Raw genomic sequence first — 23,197 nt, forward strand, 5'->3', positions numbered from 1 at the left:
CTTGATTTCCTTCAAATATACACATTGTATTCTATGGAATAAAATAGCAAATTCAACCATGAAGTTAGTTCCAATTCCCTCATAGATTGCATAACAACCCATCTGAGAAGTTGCACTGCTTATAATACCACCTGCGCCTGAGCTGCCTGGATTCCCTATAGAGCATCCATCTATATTCAGTTTCTAGACACCCCTTGGAGGTGCCTCCCAAGTTAATTCCAAGGTGTGATTTGATGCTGTCTTGTGGAACTATGAATATTATGATTCTTTGAAATGGGGAGATCAGCCATTGACTTGATATGCACAAGAACAAGGAAGGAGAAATCTTTAATGTCTTTCATTATATAATGCACCACAAAGTTTGTCGGCAAACTCCGATTATCAAACTTTCTTCTGTTTCTCTCAGCCCATATATGGAACGGAATAATTGTGGGAAGAGGCATCTAGATCTTACCATAATAAACATCATTCTCTTTCCTCTTCCACCATGAAAATAGATTTTCAATAGAAGGAAAGCCCTCCCAGCACAGGTCAAAAACAATCAAGAAGGAAGACCACAAATGCACAGAATACTCACATTGTAGGAAGAGATGGATGAGTGATTCTTCATGCTTGTGATAAAGGTTACATCTTGAAGCCATAAGAATAGATCTCTTGGAAATCATATCATCAGTTGGCAAACACCCATGAATAAACCGCCAACTGAAAATAGAGTGCCTTGGTTGAAAGCCCTTCAGCCAAACCTGCAGCCACCATCCCTTAACAAGGTTTTTATTTCTTAACTTCTCCTAGGATGATTTAACTGAAAATTTTCCTGGTTCAGTTAAAGTCCAAACACGCCTATCTTCAACCAAAAATGATGGAAGGTTGATAGAAGAAATCTGATCATAGATGCTTTGCATTAAAGGAGAATCCACTTGTGGCGACTCCCATTTACCATCAACAATGACATATGAAACCAAGGCAGATAGGTCTTGATGAACCAGATTTACATTATCAATAGTATCAATAATTCTATTATTTCCAATCCATCGGTCATACCAAAACTTTATGGAAGTTCCTTTCCCCACTATCCATCTTTCTGATTCAGAAACAAAATCCCATACCTTCCTTATTCTAGGAAAAATAGAAGAGGAAGGAGCATACATTTTAAGATTACCATCAGCACATAAAACAGTCTCTTAGAAAAGAAGCAAAAACTGATTGATCAGATTTGATGAACCAGCACAGCTTGGCAAGAAGAGCAAGATTGACCTCTCTGAGATGCCTAATACCCAAACCTCCTTCCTTCTTTGGCTTGCAGACATTCTTCCATTCAGCTGTAATAGCCTTATGAGAAGAAATATCCCCATTCCAAATGAAGTTTCTGATCCATCGTTCCATCTAATAATTTTAAAGATTTGAAAAATATAATTAATAATAGAAAAGATGATTTCTATCTGGGAGTATAAGGGCAGTACTAGTGTGGAGACCAATGAGAATGTGCACTTGGAAGCATTAATAGGGTAAGCATTTTCACCTTCAATGGGAGGCGGGCCAGTCATTTCATCCGCATTTGTGTTTGGGCGCAACCCCTACACTCAAGGATAGAAAACATTTTCCCTTAATAATATTCAAAATTCTTTTGTAAACTATTTATAAAACATGGGATTAAACTCGGAATTTCGTCTAATCGCCATTAGATATCTCTCTCATGATATTTATCTTATTTTTTTTTCAAAGCTTAATTACAAAAGAATTCTGAATAGTATTCTCCATTGGGTTCATCCCTTGCTTGGTTTCGATGAGTGTCAATATTCATGGACTAATCAAACTACTAAAAATGGTGTACTCAGTGCACAAGGCTTCCACATGTGCGAGGTTCGAGAACTATACGACCTTACCTTGAGAATGTCGAGAGACTGTTTCTATTGCTTGGCCTGTAAGTCACAACATTTATACCTTACCATTGGACCTAGCATGCCCCTATGCTATCATAATATATATGTGGGTCCTAATAGTGTAATTTTTTTAGGTCAAATGAACTAATAACATCATATACGTATGACAAAAGCAGACTCCCATCAAATGCCTTGCCAGTGTAAAGAGATTCAGGGGTGGAACTAACGCTGTGTGGATGTTAAGGAAAAAAAAAAAAAAAACAAAACAAAAGAATTTGAGAGAGATAGACACTGAATCAATCATTGTGTCATCACAATTTTTGTCTAATATTGTACTTCACATTTTTTTTTACATCCAAACATAGCCTTAAAGGGAAGCAAATGGGGTATAACACCCGTAAGTAAGGTCTTTTGAGAGAAAATAAAACCCAAACCCCACTTCTATTCTATGGAAGTAAAATTTATTTAATCACTCAATAGATCATGTTTTACCCAAAAAAAAAAAAAGATTTATTTAATAAAACCATTGAATTGAAATCAAATTGCAGATGAAAGAGAAAACTTATATTTTAAGCTCATCCACCACCCTGTAGCTCAATTTAACTGTTAAATGGATAATTGAGGGCTTCGGTCTTGGCAATGTGGTTTCGAATCCCACCAGGTGCATTTTTTTTTTTAAATATTTTAAAAGGTTTAATATTTAAGATTGAAATTACTGAATGCCCTCATAATTCTCCAACAGGAACCTTTAGATAAATACCTCTACTATGGCAGTTATATATTTTTTTCTAATTTAAAAAAAAAAAAAAGCTTCTATTTAAGACCGATATTAGCAAATAACACTCATAATTATCCAACAGGAACATTTAGAAAAATATCTGTACTATGGTAGAGAGATTCATTGTTTCAAAGGACAACTAATGTAAGTGCTTTTTTTTTTTTTTTTTTTTGGCTAAAGATTCCATTTTATAAATAAGAGAAGCAAGAAAACATACAATGTCATCATGTACATAAAATCATAGAAAAATTCATTCTCTAAGTCCCACCTTCGACATTGCCATCAGCAGGAAACCTAGAGAACCATTGTAACAAAACCTATAACGAGGCGTTGTTACAGCATCATTATAAACTTCCTCCATCATGTGTCTAGGAAGAACAATATTTTGAGCAGATATTGTCCTGATTTTGCTGCTTCTTTGGCCAGAAAGTCAGCAATCGCATTTGTTTCCCTGAAGCAATGACTAGTCTTCCAGATAATGTTTTTAAGATAATGCTGGACAGCATACCAGCGTTGTAAAACCCACCATGGATTTTTTGTGAAATGAACATCAACCACTACTGCTGCTGAATTCAATTCAATCCAAAGGCAGTCCACCTTCTTTGTCATGCAGTATCCCATTCCTTCCAAAAGACCCACAAATTCTGCAAAATAATTTTTTGAAATTCCCAAAAAACTATTGAAAGTATACAATATAAGTAACAACATATATTTTCCCTTCTGCCAAATTCAACTCAAAATTATTTTCCTCCGAAAAAAAAAAAAATCTATTTGAACCCTTTGAAGCATGCAAGTACTAAACCCATTTGGAATAAGGTTGAGATAGAACTGGCTAAAGACCTGGGATTGGAAAGGATTATATTGAAATTGAATGCAAAACTTGTTATTTAGAATAGCATTATCAATAATGTTTTATGGAATTGAGTTTTGTTATGTCATATATGACATCCAAGAATACGACAAGTATCAGACCCTCTTGGGAGATCGGTGAAGTATCCCCATCAAGAATACGGTTAGTACCAAGGTGTTTGGGAGATTGACGATGGTGTGCAAACTTTAGTCCCACATCGCCTAAGGGGATAATTACTGGGTTAGTTGATAACCTCTAGCCTTCTTAACATTGTGATCGGGTCATAATTATTCATGAAATTACTATTTAATTGTTAATTTTAATTTGATGTTCATGACAAATGTGGCTACAAAATGTGATATTTTATAATTGCAGGATTCCAAAAGTAGAAATGATTTTTCTAAAGAAAATAGGAGATTGAGTTAGAGAAGGAAAGCAAGAAAGAAAGGAAGAAAAAATAAAATAAAATAAAAAATCTCTCTTTCACACGTCCCTCTCCTATTTTCTTTCTCTCTCCTTCTCCTACTTTCGCTCATCCTTCTCTCTCCTTGTCCAAAATAGAATAGGAGTCTCACTCTCCCACTTTTCTTAGAACATCTCCCCTATCTTCTCTCATCTCTTTCTCTAATCGTTCCATCTCCCCCATCTCACGAGCTCTCTCTTTTCCTTTTCCCGCTTGGACAGCTCACTTCCACTTCCTACAATTCTTCCTTTGCTTAGAATTTCCCACGATTCTCTCTCCCAATTATCTCTCCTTTACATGGTTCCCTCCCCTACCCACGATTTCTCTCACATTCACAAGTCCATCTCCTCTTACAACTCCCTCTCACGCCCTCACCATCTCTCTCGGTTCTCTCTCCTATTTTCTCTCTTAGGCTTAAACGCTCTCACATCACACACGATTTCCCTCTCTCCTAATCCGCCACTGAACTGAGGTTTCATCACCACTATCATCATTGGTGTCCTTCGTTCATTCGCATCATGAGAGGCTAAGTCCTCTCTTTATCTTTAGGTCTAGATGAAGTTTTGATTTATTATTATTTAATTACTGGTTGTGATGCATACTTGATTGTTTGATGTTAAAGACCCATTCCTTTGTGGATGTTTTTAATAGTTAAATTAATTTAGAATATTTGTCTCTTTGATTTATTTATTTATTTATTTATTTTTGGTAGGATTCATTTATTTTATTTAAACAATGATATTTTATGTTGATTTTTGGTGAACACTAATGATAGCCTTTAACCAATCAAACTAAGCGTGCTAAACAAAAGCGATAGACGACAGTGCTTGACATGATAGGTTATGCTTAGGGTAATCAAAGATTATACTTTTGTGGTTGCATTGGAACTTGTAGTATCAGTGAATCGAAATTTGAACTAGAGATTAGGTAATAATATCAAAACGGATTCAAGACCTGAGGATAGCTTTTTCTCATTAATTCACATATTTGTTAATTGACTTACTTAGTTTTAATTTGAACTCTGAATTTTACAAATTATATTTTAAAAGTAACATTTATCTCAATCTTAGTAAATTTAGCCTTTCAGTTCTCTGTGGGTTCGATCCTTTCTTACCATTATCTCATAGTTAGTTAGGGTTTATTTTGATTCGTTCACAACAACGATCAATGGCACAACGCGTTTTAAAGCATTGAGGCCCATGAGCTAAAGATGATAATATTGTGCAAGGTTAATAGGGTCAGGGCATTACATCATATATAATTAAACTTCTGGATGCACATATGACCTAATAGAGCCGAGAAAGACTTAAATAGTTCAGCTTGGGGGGCGGGGGCTTCTAGAATTTTCTAGTTAGTTTTATCTCTAGTATGTGCGGTGTGCCAAGAAATGTCTGCTATACTCAACAATTTTCGTGTTTTTAATACTCGGTTTTACAACAACTACTCAGCCTTATTCCAAATGAGATCGACGCAATAAAAATATAATGTACTAGAATTCATAGAAAATGGGTTTTTTTTTTTTTGGGTACCAGCTGCCGATTTGATACACTAACCTTCATCCTCTATCTAGGCTCGAGATCGGCTGCTAAAACTGGCAGAGTTGATTACTGTGGACAATGCTATTTTGGGAGTCAAATGATTATAGCTCAATTAATTTTCTTTATTCAAGTTTAATCCATTTAAACCCTTTGAAGCATGCAATACTACTGATACATCGGACACAGGCTCCTGTAGCTCAAATATCTTGAACTGATGATCAGATAAGAAAGGTTTCGGCTTGGTTTTGTGGGTTCAGATTCCCATCGGGCAACTGCTATCACAGTTGGTGCTAAAAATATACCTTATTAGCTCTTTAATTTCCCTAGAATTTTAGTTGTTGTGAACTAGGGTAGAGTTCCCCTGCCAGCACTGACAAAGAATTACACAGAGGTGCCTCAAATTAAGGCGATTCAAAAAGCCCTTTAGAGTTAAGAGCTCTCTTTCAGAGTGATACAAAATTCTCTTGTTTTTTGATGAAGGTTTGCTTGAAAAAGATTTTTATAGTTTTTTTTTTCCAGGATTTTTAGATCTTTGACCCAACTAGTCCCTAGGGTTACTGTGATACCACTTACACAGGATCGGATCAATCTGAGACAGAAACTCTTATACGGTGACCCCAAAAAGTTAGGTGTAGTAACGAAGGTTTGATCACGGGATCTCGCTTCCTGAGGTGGAGTACCATATCTCTTCCAAACAAAGAACCTTTCATTGCCCCTTAGAGAAAGATGGCTGATGTAAGTTACTTAATTTCCTTTATTCCTTCACCTTTCTCTCAATTCTTCATCTCTTTTGATCTTTCCATTGCTATGAGGCAAGGAAAGGGGTTTTCCAAGTTGGAGCTCATTGAGCTCTTACCTGTGGCTTTGGTTCTCTTTTTGGTCATACGCCATGGAGCCCATTGAGCTCTCTTTTAGAATTACTGGTGGATTTACATAAATCTCATGTCTTGACATCTTTGAATGCGGCAATGAAAGGTTCTTTGCCCACGGAGCCCAATGAGCTCTCCTGGGGAATTTATTAGAGTCAGAATTATATATGATAATGAGAATTGATAGAACTGAGGCAACTTATTCTATGGGAGTAAATGTTGGAATTTAAATTTCAAACTATGGTAAAATTTGTCTTTTCAAGTGTTCCTTTTGAAATTAGTCTTTCAGTCTTTTCAAATGGTCTTCTTTTAAATTTCTGCTTTTGCTCTCAAAAGTGTTTTTTCTATTTTGTCTTTAGCATTTATGGAGTCGTAATGAGCTAAAACTTCTCACAAAGTCTAGTCCCACACTGGTTAGAGAAGAAGGAAAACTTGGGAGAGACACTCTCTCTTGTCATGTGTGTGGGGTTCCAAATAGCTAGACTCAAAACATTCAAAATTAATGCTTGGTATGCAATTGATAGAATCACTCAAATTTCTACATTGATAATTACGAAAAGCATTCAACCTTTACTGAAGGCAATGAAGATAATCAAAGGAAAATTCACGTGAAGTAAACACTCACAAATCCATGGATTCAAAAATTGGTCTGGCCGATCTGATTTGAATCAAAATCACCCAAGGCAAATCCTGATTCCAATCAACCCAATTTGAGTCGATTCTATACTAAAATTAGGGTTATGGTGTTTTTAAGTCGATTATAAATCGGAATCAGTGGGATCAATCCAGATCATGACTTTATGCTTTTAAACAGTGTGATCTGATGAACTTACTATGACTAATTGTCCAATTAATAAGAGGAAAGACTTGAATTCTATGTTTTAGCGTCTGATGGCATACTACCATTGTTGTTTAGCACTATCCTTTAAATTCTTTCCTGGAAGGCATTAACAGATCGCTCCCTCTTTTATTTTTGCATCTGCTCCCAAAATTTGATTATGATATCAGTTTAGCCCCTCTTATGAATAAATCATATTCATGCTTTTTATCCCTTTTTTTTTTTTTTTTTAAATTTTATTTCATTTTCGTTCGCTTTCCTTCCCTTTATTTTCTTTGCAACATTAATTTTCTTTCTTTTCAACATATTCTTTAGAGAGAGAGAGAGATTCTACTCCTACGGTTGTTGGGGTCCACTTAGGATGCCACGTGTAGATTTTAATTCGTTAACCATTTTTTCATAGGTCCATTGTGTGTGATAGCACTAGAGTTAAGAACCCTTAAAAGTGGACGAGAAGAATGTAGTCCAACTACTTAGAGGGAACATGTATCTATGGGAGTGGATGATAGCATTTACGCTTCCATCAAGTACTACAACTTGCCTAAAAGTTGCTTTACTCTTACTGCACACAAATTGAAAATGTGCCATCAAGTATTCATAAAAACTGAAAGTATAATTTAGAAAGGAAAAAAGTTCATCAAAAAATTTTGATATCCTTAATGGACAAACTACTCGTTTAAACAAATATATACAATGAATGCCTATGACCTATTGTTAGGAAAAAAATCATATATCGAATATATGTTTCGTTAATCCCGATAAGGTGTCTCTGTTGATGGCAATGTCAAAGGTGGGAACCTCCTTTCCGAAATGTTAGCTGACTAGTCCAGTGTTTTTTGTAATTTCTATTTTTTCCTTTTTAGCAAATAAAAACCTAAAACTCTTTCTTCTTGCCTTGAATAACGTTGACTCAATATGATATAAGGAGTGCAGCACTAAATCCATATTGATATAGGAATTGGAGCCTAAATCCTTATGGTGTAGGAGTGGAGCACTAATACCCATAAAGATATTCTCGTTTAAAATTGTTGAACTACAGAAACTAGAAAAGGTCCAAAGAGTTAAACAGTGATTGATCACTGACTGAGGTGGAGAAGGCACTTGGGTAGTGACTTAAAAAGAGTCAAGGTAGAAATCGATTCCTAATCCACCACATCAAACCTTGAATCCCTGGATCCCAATTGGGAGTTTGGAACATAAAATCCAAAGAGAAAGTTATATATAGTTGTTGGGAAATTGGATCAAGTGTTGTCATTATTGGCAATAGTGTGGTGGTTCTGATTCGGTATTGAGATTGATGTTTGAGTTGGCTCTGAATTATGGGTTCAATATTTGGGTTCATTGTCGAACTAATTAGTCTATATCAGTCCTAGTCATCTAATTCGGCATCTTATTGGATAAGAAAGGTAGTTTGATGTCGTAAGCAAGCAGTATGTGTAATAGAGTCAGCAAGGTTGAATGTGTAACATCTTTGATTAAAAAAAGAAAAATATACAGCAAGAGTTATAGTACAACAAGGAGTGCATGGACACATGTCAACAATCTCTTGGTTTTGATATAGTACAACAACCCATACAAATCAGCAAAGCACCATAGCACCATATGATGATGAAGCAATTAAGCAATTGGAGTTGGGCCCGGTTGGTAAATTTCAGTATGATGATATGGCATAAATTAAGCTATTGCTAGTCCAAAGAAAAAGAAGTAAAGTCCTATTAGAACTCTAAATGTCTCATATGTGAACAGCAACACTATTATAGCAGGATTGCAATCATCACATGCGATAATAGAGACCGTAGCAAGAGTTTTATGCAGCCCCGTTCAACCAGTTGTCGTGGTTAACACCAACAAGGATATGGGTTCAGATTGCATGCTTCATAAGCTGAGATAAACAAGGTTTTATTGTCTTACAGTCCACGCGCTACATCTGCAGCTCACTTCTACATGGATTCTGGAGTCAACAAAGATCTCCGTTAAGAGAACAAATCAGCCAACAGAATTTTAGATCTTGTGGAAGTTGTTTCATGTGTAGCAGCAACTACTGGCGTATGATTAGAGAGGTTGAGAAGGATTGTATAAAAAATAATAAAAGAAGAAAAGGAAGACAGTTTTGAAGTCTGCAATGGACTCTTTACTTACTTGCGTGGCTTAATGAACTCTTTGTTGCCGATCACTATTGAACTCTTGTGAAACATGGAAAGGTTTTCAATCAGATGAATAAATACACTCTTGGAGCAGAACCTTGTAGAACTTCGTCGGTGCAGCTGAAAATTACAGAGAAAGAAGGGGAGTTCTCTTATTCTTCAATGTTAAAATAAATCAAGGGAGATGAAGAGATTGTTTCTGTTGCTGCAACACTTATATGGGTTTCTTCTCGGTTTATCTTTACTGATTTGAAGAAGAAGAAAAGAAGGTGCATTGTTTACTGTTGCATATTGTTGGAAGTTCATATTACAAGTATTCTCAATTTAATTGGTTGATGGAGATCATTGCATCAGTAGGTTGAGCGAGTTCTTCTTCTATATATTAAGCAAGCAATCATCAACAAGGTTTACACAGGCTGAGGTAACCCATACCTGAAATCCCTATTTGTGTATTCTAAAGTGTTTATTGTTGAGAAACTCTAGATCAATGGTGTATTGGGTTGGGATTTTATTTTATTGATTTAAAATTGTGAACCTAGCAAGTTGGGGCTTGTCTAGGGTGTGGGGTTGTTGCCCTTGTCTGAGTTGCATCTCAGATTGAAGTAGGGATAGGTTCCTGGACCGTTGTAGCGATTGAAAAAGTTGAGTATTGGGGAAATACGAAACCCTATATGGGTATTCTTCCGTGGAGTAGACACTCTGGCTGAACCACGTATATCTGGTGTTATTGTCTAGCATTTATTTTTCTACATATATTTGAAGTGTGTGTTGTGCAGAGTGGTGGGACATTGTCTGGTAGACCCAGCCACATTTTGGTGTGAAGTGGACGTGTCGTTGTTTGTGTGATTGATAATTACGGGATTGCCCTGGCCAATCTAGAACTGCACAGTGGAAGTTTTTTTGGGTTGCAAATAAAAAAATTTTTGGAACCACTGATTCACCCCCCTCTCAGTGTCAACCTAGAAACATCAATAGTTTAGAAAATATTTAAGAATTTAGAGTCATTATTACAAGATCCCTTGGTCCCCAATCGGAATAAAGAAGTTTTTGGGCAAATTGTAGTGCTTGATGATTCATAAGTGCATCTCATGGATCCATCATAACTAATGGTGTAAATAATAAGAGGAAATTAAGACTTGGCTTCAAAGTTCCATCTTTTGGTGGAATATTATGGTTATAGCTTAGCACTATCCTTCAAATAGGATACTTCTTCTCTCAAAGACATCAATAGAGTAGCTAAACCGACCGCAGCTCAAAATTGAATGGTTTCTCGATTTGTGTCTCAGAATTTGATTTTGATGGCACTTCAACTTCTAGTTTTCATTATGTTCTTTGGTGGGAGCTCATTCATGAGGTTAGTAGAATCAATCACCAGTAGAAGGATCATAGGGAACGAGACAGATCGACTTGCTTTGTTAGAGTTTAAGAATCAAATTTATGATCAACACTAAGTTCTTGGAATGATTCCATCCATTTCTGCAACTGGGCAGGGATCACACGTGGCCATCATCATCAACAACGAGTTATCAGATTGAATTTACAAGAGAAGGGCTTGGCTAGGAACATATCTCCTTCCATTGGGAATCTCACTTTTCTTCATTCTCTCAACATTGTGAACAACAGGTTCCAAGGTGGAATCCCCCAAGAGATCGGTAATCTGATTCAACTCAAAGAAATTTACTTCACCAACAATAGTCTCCAAGGAGAACTTCCTACCAGCTTAGCCACCTGTTCTCATCTAAGAGAAACTCACTTCTCTTATAACAATCTCGTTGGGAAGATTCCAGTTGAAGTAATTACATCTTTTCCAAAGTTGGAGATACTTTCTATTAATTATAATGACTTGACAGGAGAAATACCAACCTCTTTTGGGAACATTTCCTCCATCAGATTAATCTCTCTAGATGGAAATAAATTGCAGGGAAGCATTCCAGAATCCTTTGGTCGGCTATCAAACTTATACTTTCTAGGACTTGCTTTAAATAAGCTATCTGGTAGTTCATTGTCTCACTCTATAATCTCTCATCTCTTGAAGTTATTTCTGTAGTAGCAAACCAACTGCATGGGAGTCTTCCATGAGACATAGGCCTCACTCTTCCAAATCTCCAAAATCTACAAGTAAAAGAGAACCTTTTCTCGGGGAGTATTCCGGATTCCATCTCCAACATGTCAACACTCAAAATACTTGGTCTTGCTACGAACAATTTTACTAGATCAGTCCCTAACAACTTGGGAAATCTTCAAAACCTTCGAGTATTCCTTATTGGTGGAAATCAATTTGGAACAAAGGAAGAAGCTGATGATCTTGATTTTGTAAATTCGTTGCTCAATTGTACAAATTTAGAGGGCTTGGACATAACCAGAAATGCTTTTAAGGGCCCCCTTCCCTACTTTAAAACCAATCTATCAACACAGCTCTCACAATTTGATTTAGGAAGGAATCAAATATCCAGAACCATTCCTGATGGGATTCAGAATCTCATCAACTTAACCAGATTGGGCAAGGAGGCGAATGTTCTTGAAGGTAATATTCCGTATGGTATAGGGAAACTTCCGAAGCTTCAAAGATTATTTTTGGATGAAAATAGACTTTCAGGACAAATGCCGTCCTTTATAGGCAATCTCACTCTTTTGTATAAACTCCATTTAGAATCCAACAACTTTAATGCAAGCATTCCTTCCAGTATTGGAAATTGTCCAAAGTTATAGTTTCTAACCTTTTTTGATAATAAGCTCAAGGCTCAATACCCAAACAACTCTTTCTTATTTCCTCCTTATCAATATCTCTTGAATTATCTTATAATTCTATGGACGGTTCCCTACCAACTGAAATCAGTAACTTGAAGAGTCTTTCTCTATTAGATATCTCCAATAACAATCCGTCTGGAGAAATCCCCTCCTCCATCGGTGACTGTAATAGCTTGGAACATCTTAATATGGGGCTTAATTTGTTTGAAGGAACCATTCCTCAATCTTTTACTCTTTTGAAGGGGCTTCAAGATTTAGATCTTTCGCTCAACAACTTATCAGGACAAATCCTAGAAGATCTAGAGAAACTTTCAGCATTGAAGAGTTTGAATTTACCCTTCAATAATCTTGAGCGGGAGGTACCAACAAAAGGAATCTTTGGAAATACAAATGTAATCTTTGTGAATGGAAATGATAAGCTTTGTGGGGGAATGGCAAAGTTACAACTTCCAACATGCACAAACTGTGGACCTATGAAACAAGAAAAGTCCAATGCTTTTAGAATTGTTTTGGAAATAATCCGTGTGGTTCTTGGTTTACTTCTGATATCTTCCTTTATTACTCTTTATTGGATAAGCAAATCAAAAAGTAAACCTCCATCTACACCATTAATAGGTGACAAGCTCTTAAAGCTTTCTTAAAAAGAGCTCTTCCAAGCTAGTGGAGGATTTTCTTCAAATAATTTCATAGGTTCCAGAAGTTTTGGCTCTGTATACAAAGGGATTATCGACCAAGATGAAACCATTGTATCAGTCAAGGTGCTCAACCTTCAAAATCCAATAGTTTACAGGAGCTTCATGGCTGAATGTGAAGCATTAAGAAACATTCGACATCGGAATCTTGTCAAGATTTTAACTTCCTGTTCAAGTCTTGATTCCAAAGGCAGAGATTTCAAAGCCCTTGTTTATGAGTTCATGCCCAATGGGAGTCTAGATGATTGGTTGCATTTGCCGATGGAGACACATGGTCATTCAGGGAATTTAAGCCTTCTTCAAAGACTAAACATCGCAATTGATGTGGCTTCTGCATTGGATTACCTTCATTACCATTGTTGTACGACAATTGTTCATTGTGACTTGAAGCCAAGCAATATTCTTCTTGATAGTGATATGACTGCACATGTCAGTGATTTTGGTTTGGCGAGGCTACATTAGAAACTGATGACAATTCATCTCGAACTCAAACTAGCACCATTGGGACAAAAGGATCTATTGGCTATGTTGCTCCAGGTAAAAAAAATAAGCTGAAAACTTTATTTTGAGTTATATATTAAATTTTGATTCTATAGATCAAAATTCCCTCAGTAAATTCTTATCAAAATCCATAGATTGATACTTTTTTTTTTTTTTGTGTGTTAACCAAGGTGTACTAATCCTCGGGGAGACTAGCACAGTAACCCACTGCCATGATCTCCACTTAAATTGTAAATGCACAGATGGGGAATCGAACCTGAGACCGTGCGCCTAATCTACACAATCCCCAGTTCGCCCTAACCATCTGGGCAACTCACTGGTGGGTACAGAATAAATAAGAAAACACATACATACACACACACACACACACTAACTCACACAATGCATACGATAGGGTTCGATCCCACAGCCTCCTCCCTTGGGTGCCGGTTCCACAAGCCCGATCTGATACCCTTTTTAAAATCATGATTCACATGATAATTAAGTTGACGATTGGAAGAGTTTAAGACTCAATTTCAACCTTACCTGAGCCCAATATGTATCAAGGTTGTATCTGTTTTGGAGTGTATATTCCAAACTTTGGGGGTGGTAGGAAGGAAAAAATTCAAAATGGAGGCCTGACCCTGAAATTTGGATGTTTTCTCACTTTACAACGCATTATGGACTCATGTTCGATTTCGAGAATGCAAACCAAGCATGTCCTAAGGCATCATAAGCTGGATCTCAAGAATTCACTTGAGTTGTTTTGTGGTCGTGTAGTGTTTGGATTTTAATGTGCAGGAACAAGATCAAATGTAAGAAGGAAATTAAGGCTCTTTAATAAGGATTGCAACAAGCCAAAAGCATGAAAATTGATGACTAAGCGGTGGAGTCTGATACAAAGGAAGCAATGACCAATTTGTTTGATGGGTGACAATTATACAGACTGACCATGCCTCTGCATAAACCTTGTCACTTTGATATTAAAAAGACTTTTATCATTTTTTTCATTTTCTTTTCACTGGTTAGCTACCTTATACCATAGGGAATAGGATAACATATCTCAGGTTTCTGGTTCTTGATTTAGTTGTCGAGTTTTTGATGTGTTATTTGATAATATTAATAATAAAAATCATTATCTTCACATGAATATAAGGGAGTAAAAATAGAGTTTGAGTTTTTATTATGGGATTTTGCTTCCCTCCAATGGCAATAGAATTTGTGATTCAGGCTAGGGGTGTTAGTTGGGATTGTCTCGATTAATTGGGACAGATATTACACCTTTTTGGAGTTAGGATGGGTTCAGATCCTCTGCGGTTAGTGGTGAGTGGCAGTGAGGATTCAAAGGCTGAGAGAGCCCCGACTTGCACCCTAGCTGTTGGATCTCATTCCGCTCACTGCCTCACCATAGAGAATTTTTATGCAGCTAGGACTAGAAAAGTACCACTGAACTAAGGAGCAAGTTGAACAGATGAGAGAGGAAGAGGAGAGATTGGAAACCAGGCCGGAAATTTTTGTCCCTGCCGGAGGCCGGCCACCGGATAGAAGTAAACAACGGCTGATCATTGATTTCTGGAGCCTTGCTCCCAACCATGGCTATGCGCCAGTAGAGAAGACCGACAGGGTCGAGGAACCTAGAGAAAGAATGCCTAAGGAGTTCAGGCCTCTGGAGGGTGCAGCAATGGCGGGACAATGACCTGGAGGAGAGGCTGAAGGTCGTCGATCCTATCTGCTGTGTCAAAGAAGGTGCTGCCAAATGTGGATGACCTTCCAGAGCCTATCCGCACAAGGCCTCTGACCATGGTGGTGGTACCACAAGAGGCCTATGAAGAGAAACTTCAAACGTTCTCTTTTTCCCTGACCAGAAGGGTGAATTTCAGGTTCATCTCCATGGATGATATTTGTCGTGATTCGGCAAAGTTATGGAACTTGAAGGGGAAGGTTAACCTTGCTCCTCTAGGGAAGGGTTTCATTCTCTTCCGATTTGAGAGGGAAGGGGATATGTCATCGGTATGGAGGCGAGGACCCATAAAAGTTGGGAATCAAATGATTAGATTTCAGAGGTGGAGGCCAGAATTTAGTATCCATGATAATCACACCCAAACTAAAACTAAACTAGTCTGGGTTCGTTTCCCTGAGCTCCCGATGGAGTACTGGCATGAAAAAATCCTTCTAACGATGGCCAAAGCCGCAGGGAGGCCTGTAGCATTGGATCGCAGAACATTGAATGGCACCATGGGCAACTACGGCAGAGTCCTCGTCGAGGTCGAGTTGGTCGGATCTAGGGTGGAGGACATCCAAGTGGAACGAAGGAAACCTGGTACAAACATCATTTTCTGGTTCAAACGCGGGTGATGTATGAGGACGATCTCTCAAGATGCACCTTATGCAAGAAACTGGGCCATATGGCCAACCAATGCCGAGATATGAGGGACAAAAGAAGGCCTGTTGCCCAGAATAATGGCAGCTTTGTCGCAGATGACCATGTACATGGTAGCCTCGCCGGAGTTGGGAGAGAAGGGTCGTCTGCAAAACCTGCCAGCCCCAGTCGTGTGAGGAGTCCCAGATTGGTAGGAGAATATTTCTCTCCTACAGTTATGGAAACTGCGAATGGGGATATGAATTGCCTTGTGGAGGGAGATCTTGTGGTTGATTTAGAAAAAGAGAATATTTCCAACTATGGGAATATCCTTTCAAAGGATTTGGGAGAGCCGATTTCTAACACTAATTAGTGCAGGGTGGATCTAGAGCCAACTATGGTGGATAATCCATTGGGCGAGGGTGAATATGGGTCGGACCACATCAATACGGTCTCCGACGAGGAATCTATAGAATCTTTGGAAGGAAGTGATCAGGGTGAGGATGATGCTAATCCAAGGGCTGAAACCCACTTGGAGGAATCTTTTGCAGCTTGGAACTTAAGGCCTCGACGTAAAATTAATTACATGGAGGTCATGCTGGTCGAGGAACAACTAAAGGTGGCAGAGGTGGTAGAGGTGAGGAAGGGGTGGTGTCAGAGCATATTGTAAAGGACCTTCCTCCCACCCAGTTGGTGGGAGGTCGTGCTATTGTTCACCATCCAGAGGTTTCTGCTATTGATAATGCGTTAAACCGCACAGAGGAGGCGGCAGCTTGGAAGGGAAAAGTTATTATGGAAAAGGAGCAGACAGCTAAGTCGGCTCATCAGACCCATACCAAAAAGTGACATTATGAAGCTGCTCTTCTGCAATATCAGAGGTATGAAGAAGGCTTCTGGTAAGAACGCCTTACGTGTCCTTGTGAAAGAGAAGGATCCTGATATTCTTTGCATTGCGGAGCCAATGATCGAGGTAATTAATTTCCCTAATTTATTCTTTAATAGATTAGGATTCTGTTGCAATTTTATTCATAATAATCAGGTCGGAAACGTCCCAAATTTATGGATAGTTTGGAAGAGGAATTTAAATATTCCTACAATTATTGCTGAGTCAGAGCAGCATATTTCGGTTACTATTACATGGGACTCAATTACTGCTCAGATCTCTTTCGTTCATGCGAGTAGCTTTATAGCTGGAAGAAGATCTTTGTGGATGAATTTGATGGCTGATTCTCCTCAGTCCCCTACTCCATGGGCAATAATGGGTGATTTTAATGCAACCTTGCAATCTCATAAGAAGAGAGGGCCGGGCAACTTCAGTATGGGGTCGGCAGCTGAATTTGGAGCCATGGTTGATGCTTGTGCAATGGCTCAAGTGCCTTCTTCTGGAATGAAGTTTACTTGGTCCAACAACCGCCGCAGAGGTAATGTTCGCGTAGTGTTGGATAGAAGCTTCTGTAATGACGAATGGATATCTCGATTTCAGGATTGTGCTCAAACAGTCCTTGATAGAATTGCCTCGGATCACGCCCCTATTATGGTCACTTCGGCCATGTCTCGGAGACCGACTAATGCCCCTTTTCGGTTTCACAAATTTTGGATAGATCATCCAGATTTTGGGAATGTGGTTAACTCATCTTGGAGTGAATGGATTTCAGGGAACCCTATCTTCGTCCTCATGCTCAAGCTAAAAAAATTAAAAGAAGTTTTGAAAAATTGGGCTAAGACCTCCTTTCCAAACATTGATAGAGCTCTTGAAGATGCAAAAAAAAAAACTTAAAGCAGGTGCAGCTAGACATTGAAGCCAACGGGTTAGATGACCACTCTTTTGCTAGGGAAGCAGATGCAAAAACTTCATTGATTAAAGCCTTGGATTTGCATGAAAAGCTATGGGCAGAAAAGACTAAAATCAGATGGATGAAGCAGGGGGACAGGAATTCTAGATTCTTCCATTTGTTTGCAAAAATGCAAAGAATTAGAAATACCATTAGATGCCTCAAGAAACAAGATGGGACCATTATGGAAGGTCGCGACCAGTTGGGAGACTACATTGTGCAATTTTATGAGGATTTCCACAAAGCTACCCCAACTATAGATCATGTGGACCTTCTTGACTGCATTCCCACGGTTCTTCAACAAACGACATTTTTTTCTTGGATTCTATCCAGGGTGATGAAGAGATAAAGAAGGCAATATGGGAGCTCGACCCAGGCTCCAGGACCAGATGGCTTTACAGGAGTTTTTTTTAGGAGATGCTAGAATATTGTTGAAAGGGAGGTATGTTCTGCAACTTGCTATTTCTTTAGCTCTAGTCATATGCCTAGAGGGATAAACAACAATTTCTTGGTGCTGATACCTAAAATGGAAGGTGCTTCCTCTCTGGACAAATTCCGCCCCTTATGCATGGGGAATTTTTTTGCAAGGTCATATCAAAAGTGATGGCTATGAGACTTGAAAAGTTCCTTCCTCGTCTGATTTCAGAAGAGCAAGGGGCTTTTCAAAAAGGGAAGTTAATTCATTCGAACATCAGTCTGGCATCAGAGCTTGCTAATATGATTTTTGCTTCTACAAGAAGGGGTGGTCTTGGCCTTAAAGTTGACATTAAAAAAGCTTATGACACTATTTCGTGGCATTTCCTGTTTTTGGTTCTTCGTAAGTTTGGCTTCTCTGAGAAATGGGTTACGTGACTGCATCAGATATTGATATCGACTAAGATATCAATTATGGTCAATGGAGGTCCGCAGGGGTACTTTGATGTCGAGAGAGGCTTAAGACAAGGGGACCCTATTTCTCCTTTACTCTTCATTATTGCGGAAGAAGTTTTGTCCAGAGGGCTTAAGTCCTTGATTCACATGAATAAATTGAAGCCACTTCAGGGTCCAAGAGGCGTCCCTACCCCTAGTCATATCCTCTTCACAGATGACATTTTTATCTTCTCCAATGCCACTATGAGGTATGTCAGAAATTTAAAAGATTTTTTGCTTACACATCAGGAATTTTCAGGCCAATGTATGAGCTTGGAAAAAAGCAAACTCTTCATGGGAAAAATCCCTCTTGCCAGGAAGCAGTGCATCTCTGACATTCTGGGCATCCCGGTGTGTAATTTCCCTACAAAATATCTTGGAGTGGAAATTTTCAAGGGAAGAATAAAGAAGGAGGCCTTGTTTCTGATCATGGACAAGGTTAAGAGTAGACTGGCAGGTTGGAAAGGCAAACTCTTGTCAATGGCGGGGAGGGTGGAATTGGTAAAAACTGTTATCTCAGGAATGCCTAGCCATAGTTTCTCAGTTTACTGGTGGCCTACATCCCTCATTTCTCTGATGGAGAGATGGATGAGGAATTTTATATGGACAGGGAAGATTGACACGGTGAGGTCGATCACTATCAAGTGGGACACCTTGTGCAAGCCAAAGGTGGAAGGGGGTCTGGGAATAAGGAGGCTTAGAGATTCTAACGAGGCCATGCTTTGCAAACTTGTCTGGCGAATGAGAAAGGAGAAATCTGCTGCTGCTTCTTTTCTCAGAGCTAGGTTTGTCAAGAAAGATGGAAGAACTCTTAGAGACTGTCACCCCTTCTCAATTGCCTCAGGAATAAAAAAAATGTGGAGTTTTGTGGACGACAAGGAAAGATGGATTATTGGTAATGGTCTTCTTGCTAATTTTTGGAAGGATAAATGGTGGAGACAGAGATCTATAATGGAGGAGATCAACTTAGATAATTCCAGTTCTCTAATCACTTATGCTACAGTGGTAGATTTTATTAGAGAGGGACAATGGCATCTTCCAGAGGTAAATGCTCCTTTGCTTAAGCAGATTTTTAATCAGATAAAAAAGATTAAAATTCCCTGTGTGCAGACGGAAGATGTAAGCATTTGGTCTTTAACGCCTATGGGGAATTTCTCCATGGCGTCAGCCTGGGAGGTCATCAGAAAGGAGTCGCCTAAGGTGCCCTGGGCCTCATTAATTTGGCAAAAGGACTTACCCCATAGATATTCTACTTTTGGATGGCGGCTGGTTCACTGTAAGCTTCCTACATACGAGATCATTAAAAGCAAAGGTGTCTACTTGGCCTCTTGCTATTATCTCTGTGGGATGGCCGAAGAAAATATCGATCATATTTTTCTTCAGTGCCCCTTCGCTATTTCTATATGGGAAATTTTTTTAATTGTTTTGGGATTCAGTGGAAAAACCAGGTCTCGATTGCTAGCTTCTTGCTATGGTGGAAGAGAAGAGCTACTGGCCTCAAGGTTAAAAAGCTATGGAAGATGGGAGTTCTGATAATTACATATCATCTATGGTGGGAGAGAAATCAAAGAAGGCATGAGGCTAAGGCAAGACAGGCTAAATTTATTTTTGAATCCATTAGACAGGAGCTGATTCTATGTCATGGCGGTTCATGCAAAGAGGTTAAGGCATTTTCGGATGTTATATGCTATAGGAATCCGGGTTTATCGATTACTCCCTCAGATTCTTCTCCACCCCTTGAGGTGCACTGGTGTAGACCGGCCCCTGGCTGGATAAAGATCAATGTGGATGGTAGTTCCTTGGGTAACCCTGGTAAAGCTGGAGCAGGTGGTGTGACGCGAAACAGTGAAGGCCAGGTTTGTGACTCTTTTAGCATTTTCCTGGGTATTAAGAAGATATACGAGGCTGAGTTTGAAGAGGTATTGGAAGGGATTGCAATGGCATAGGCTCATAATGCGACACATGTGTGGATAGAATCAGACTCGGCGTCGGTGGTGTCTGCGATTCAACGAAGGCAGATCCCCTGGTTTGCTCTCCAAAAATGGATTTCTTTTCTTCATTATTTGGAATCCATTTCTTGGAAAATAACTCACTGCTTTCGGGAAGCTAACCCCATTGCAGATTTTCTAGCTAAAAAGGCCTCTAAATCTGGCCTGTCTGAGATTTTAGTGGTATTTCCTAATCGCATTGTAGCAGAGCTTCAGAATGATGGTGCGAATATGCACAGATTTAGATTCTGCTAGGTCGCTTGCTTGCTTTCTCTGCTAATGGCTTTGCCGAAGGTGGAGACAGCAAGTTGGCCTAGTGGCTTCAGCTGTATTTTTCTTTTTTTTTCTCTCCTATTTGGATGTTTCTCCCTTCTTAATAAAATTACCCTGTTAAAAAAAAAAAAGTACCACTAAACTAATGTCAAACCTTGGAATTAGTATCAATTAATAAGGTGTTTGGTTCTGGTTTTGGCTCCTATATCGCCCCCATTCCTAATCTTTTCGTAGACTACAACGCTAGTCAATGGGGTTCAAATAAAATAGTTTTCAGCATATTGGGCTCATAAACAAATGGGGAAGAGGTTCATGCATGATCACACATGGTCATTTTGACCCCCTATTGTCTCCATCCCACATATTGCACGTGACCATGCATAGTGCATAGCTGTGCACAAAACTTTTAACCTAAAAAAGTTATAATAAAATTAGATAAAATATAGATCCCATGGACTCAGTGTTCCATTTTAAAATAAGTATGCTTGGCTCAAGAGAGTGATTGGTGAGTGAAAAAACTACACACCCATATATAAACTCCCATAATTGGTACCTAATGGTTCTAACCAGTCAATCGATTCGATCAGATTTTGATTCTAAAATATAAATCAATAATGGTTAAGACTAGAACCAACCTATTAATAATCAGTTCCGATTGATTTTGATTTTTCATTGCTCGGTTTTCGTCTGATAAAAATTCATGCTGCAAATTGACACCCACTTTCTGTTGAAACAAACAGAGTCTTAATAGGAAAAATGGACAAATATAACACTTCAAGAGGTAATTATTATGTCAATTGTATGTGATAATTACTTTTTCATTGGTTGCTATGTACTCACGAACATAGAAATTGGCAAACTACTAAACACCTAGGTCGACCTGGGTGATGGGGTCATAGGTAGTCTAGGAAGCTAAACCACCCATCTCTAGCACCTTCCTAAGATATCGTAAAAACTCAATTCAACTCAATTCAAATTCAGCCTTATCTCAACTAAATGGGATCAGCTACATGGATCACGTTTCCCCATTTAGCTAGTTGTACTCGTTACTAGTCATAAGTTATGCTTGTCTTTTCTCATTATTTCTCTTAGAGTCATTTTAGGCTTACCCTTGACTCTTTTAGCTCCTTCAATCTGAATCAAATTATTCCTACATACTGGAGCTTGGAAAGGCTTCCACTACACATGTCCATGCTACCTCAAATGACTTTCTCACAACTTATCATGTATCAGAGATGCTTTAATTTGTTCATTCCTTATTTTATCTTTTATAGTTTTACCACTCATCCATTTGGATATCCTTATTTTAGTTACACTAAATTTATTTATATATCACTTACTCACTGCCTAACATTCAGCTCTATACAACATTGCTGGTTATATAACTATCCTTTTTAAATAATAAATTGATCACACAACACTTTAGATGCACCACTCTACTTCATCCACCACCTCACTTTCAATCCTATTACTACTAAAGTTGTGCGTGTGTGTGTGTGTGCGCGTGCGTGCTTGGGTGCGTGCGTGTGTGTGTGTGTGTGTGTGTGTGTGTGGGTGTGTGTGTGTGTGTGTGTTTGTGTTTTGTTTATTTTTTTTTTTTTACTAAAGTTATACACCATATACTCAGTTTTCATTACAAGGTTGATCTACATAATTCCAATTTTGTATTTATCTCTAGTTTTATTTTATCAACTAAAACAGTATCATAAAAAAAAAAAAAAAGCATACACAAAGGGATCTAATTTTGAATGACTCTAGCCAACTAGTCTATGATAAGTGTAAGAAAATATGGGCCTAAAGCTGATCCTTGATGTAATTCAATTATAATGGGGGGGGGGGGTGAATTCACTGCCCTTTCCTCCCCTCTCCCCCCCCCCCAACGCAGTTCTTATGCTAACCGCTACATCATTACACATATATTTAACTATGTCCACATATGTACATGAAACACTTTTCTTCTCTAACACTAACGAAATTCACTTTTTAGGGACTCTATTATAAGATTTTTCTAAGTCAATAAAGGTCTTATGGTGTTCCTCCTTACATTCTCTATTAGTGTCTTGAGCAAATAAATAGCTTTTGAGGTTGACCTTCTTGGTATCAAACCAATTTTATTATCCGAAATATAAGTTTTTTGCCTCAGGCGGGTTTCAATTACTCTCTCCCATAATTTATAGTATAGCTAATAAGTTTTATTCCTCTATAGTTATTACAGCTTTGAGCATCGCCCTTTATTTTTATAAATTGGAATTACAATGCTTCTTCATTCATTTGGCATTTTTCTTGTTCTTATACACTTAGTAAACAACTTAGCCAAGTCATTCTACTAATTTTTTGCATATACTAAGACCTCTGGGTTCTTGATGGTTTTGTTTTGCTCAGGGATCATGCTCTATTAATCCAAAAAGAAGAAAAAATAAAGACAAAAAATCAGCAAACCAATACATTACATGGGAAATGAAAACCATACTAAGGCAAAGGTTAACCTCCGTATCCACTAGGAAGAGATGGACCAACCCCACCTTCGGTATTGCCATCAGTAAGGAGGCCAACCAT

General features: G+C 38.3%; 1 pseudogene; it reads left to right on the plus strand.

Moving 5' to 3' along the window:
• Positions 1-12,167: 12,167 nt before the first annotated feature.
• LOC122089666 lies at positions 12,168-14,149 on the plus strand (annotated as a pseudogene).
• Positions 14,150-23,197: the final 9,048 nt, after the last annotated feature.

Source organism: Macadamia integrifolia, chromosome 9, assembly GCF_013358625.1.
Source record: "Macadamia integrifolia cultivar HAES 741 chromosome 9, SCU_Mint_v3, whole genome shotgun sequence".
NCBI lineage: Eukaryota > Viridiplantae > Streptophyta > Magnoliopsida > Proteales > Proteaceae > Macadamia > Macadamia integrifolia.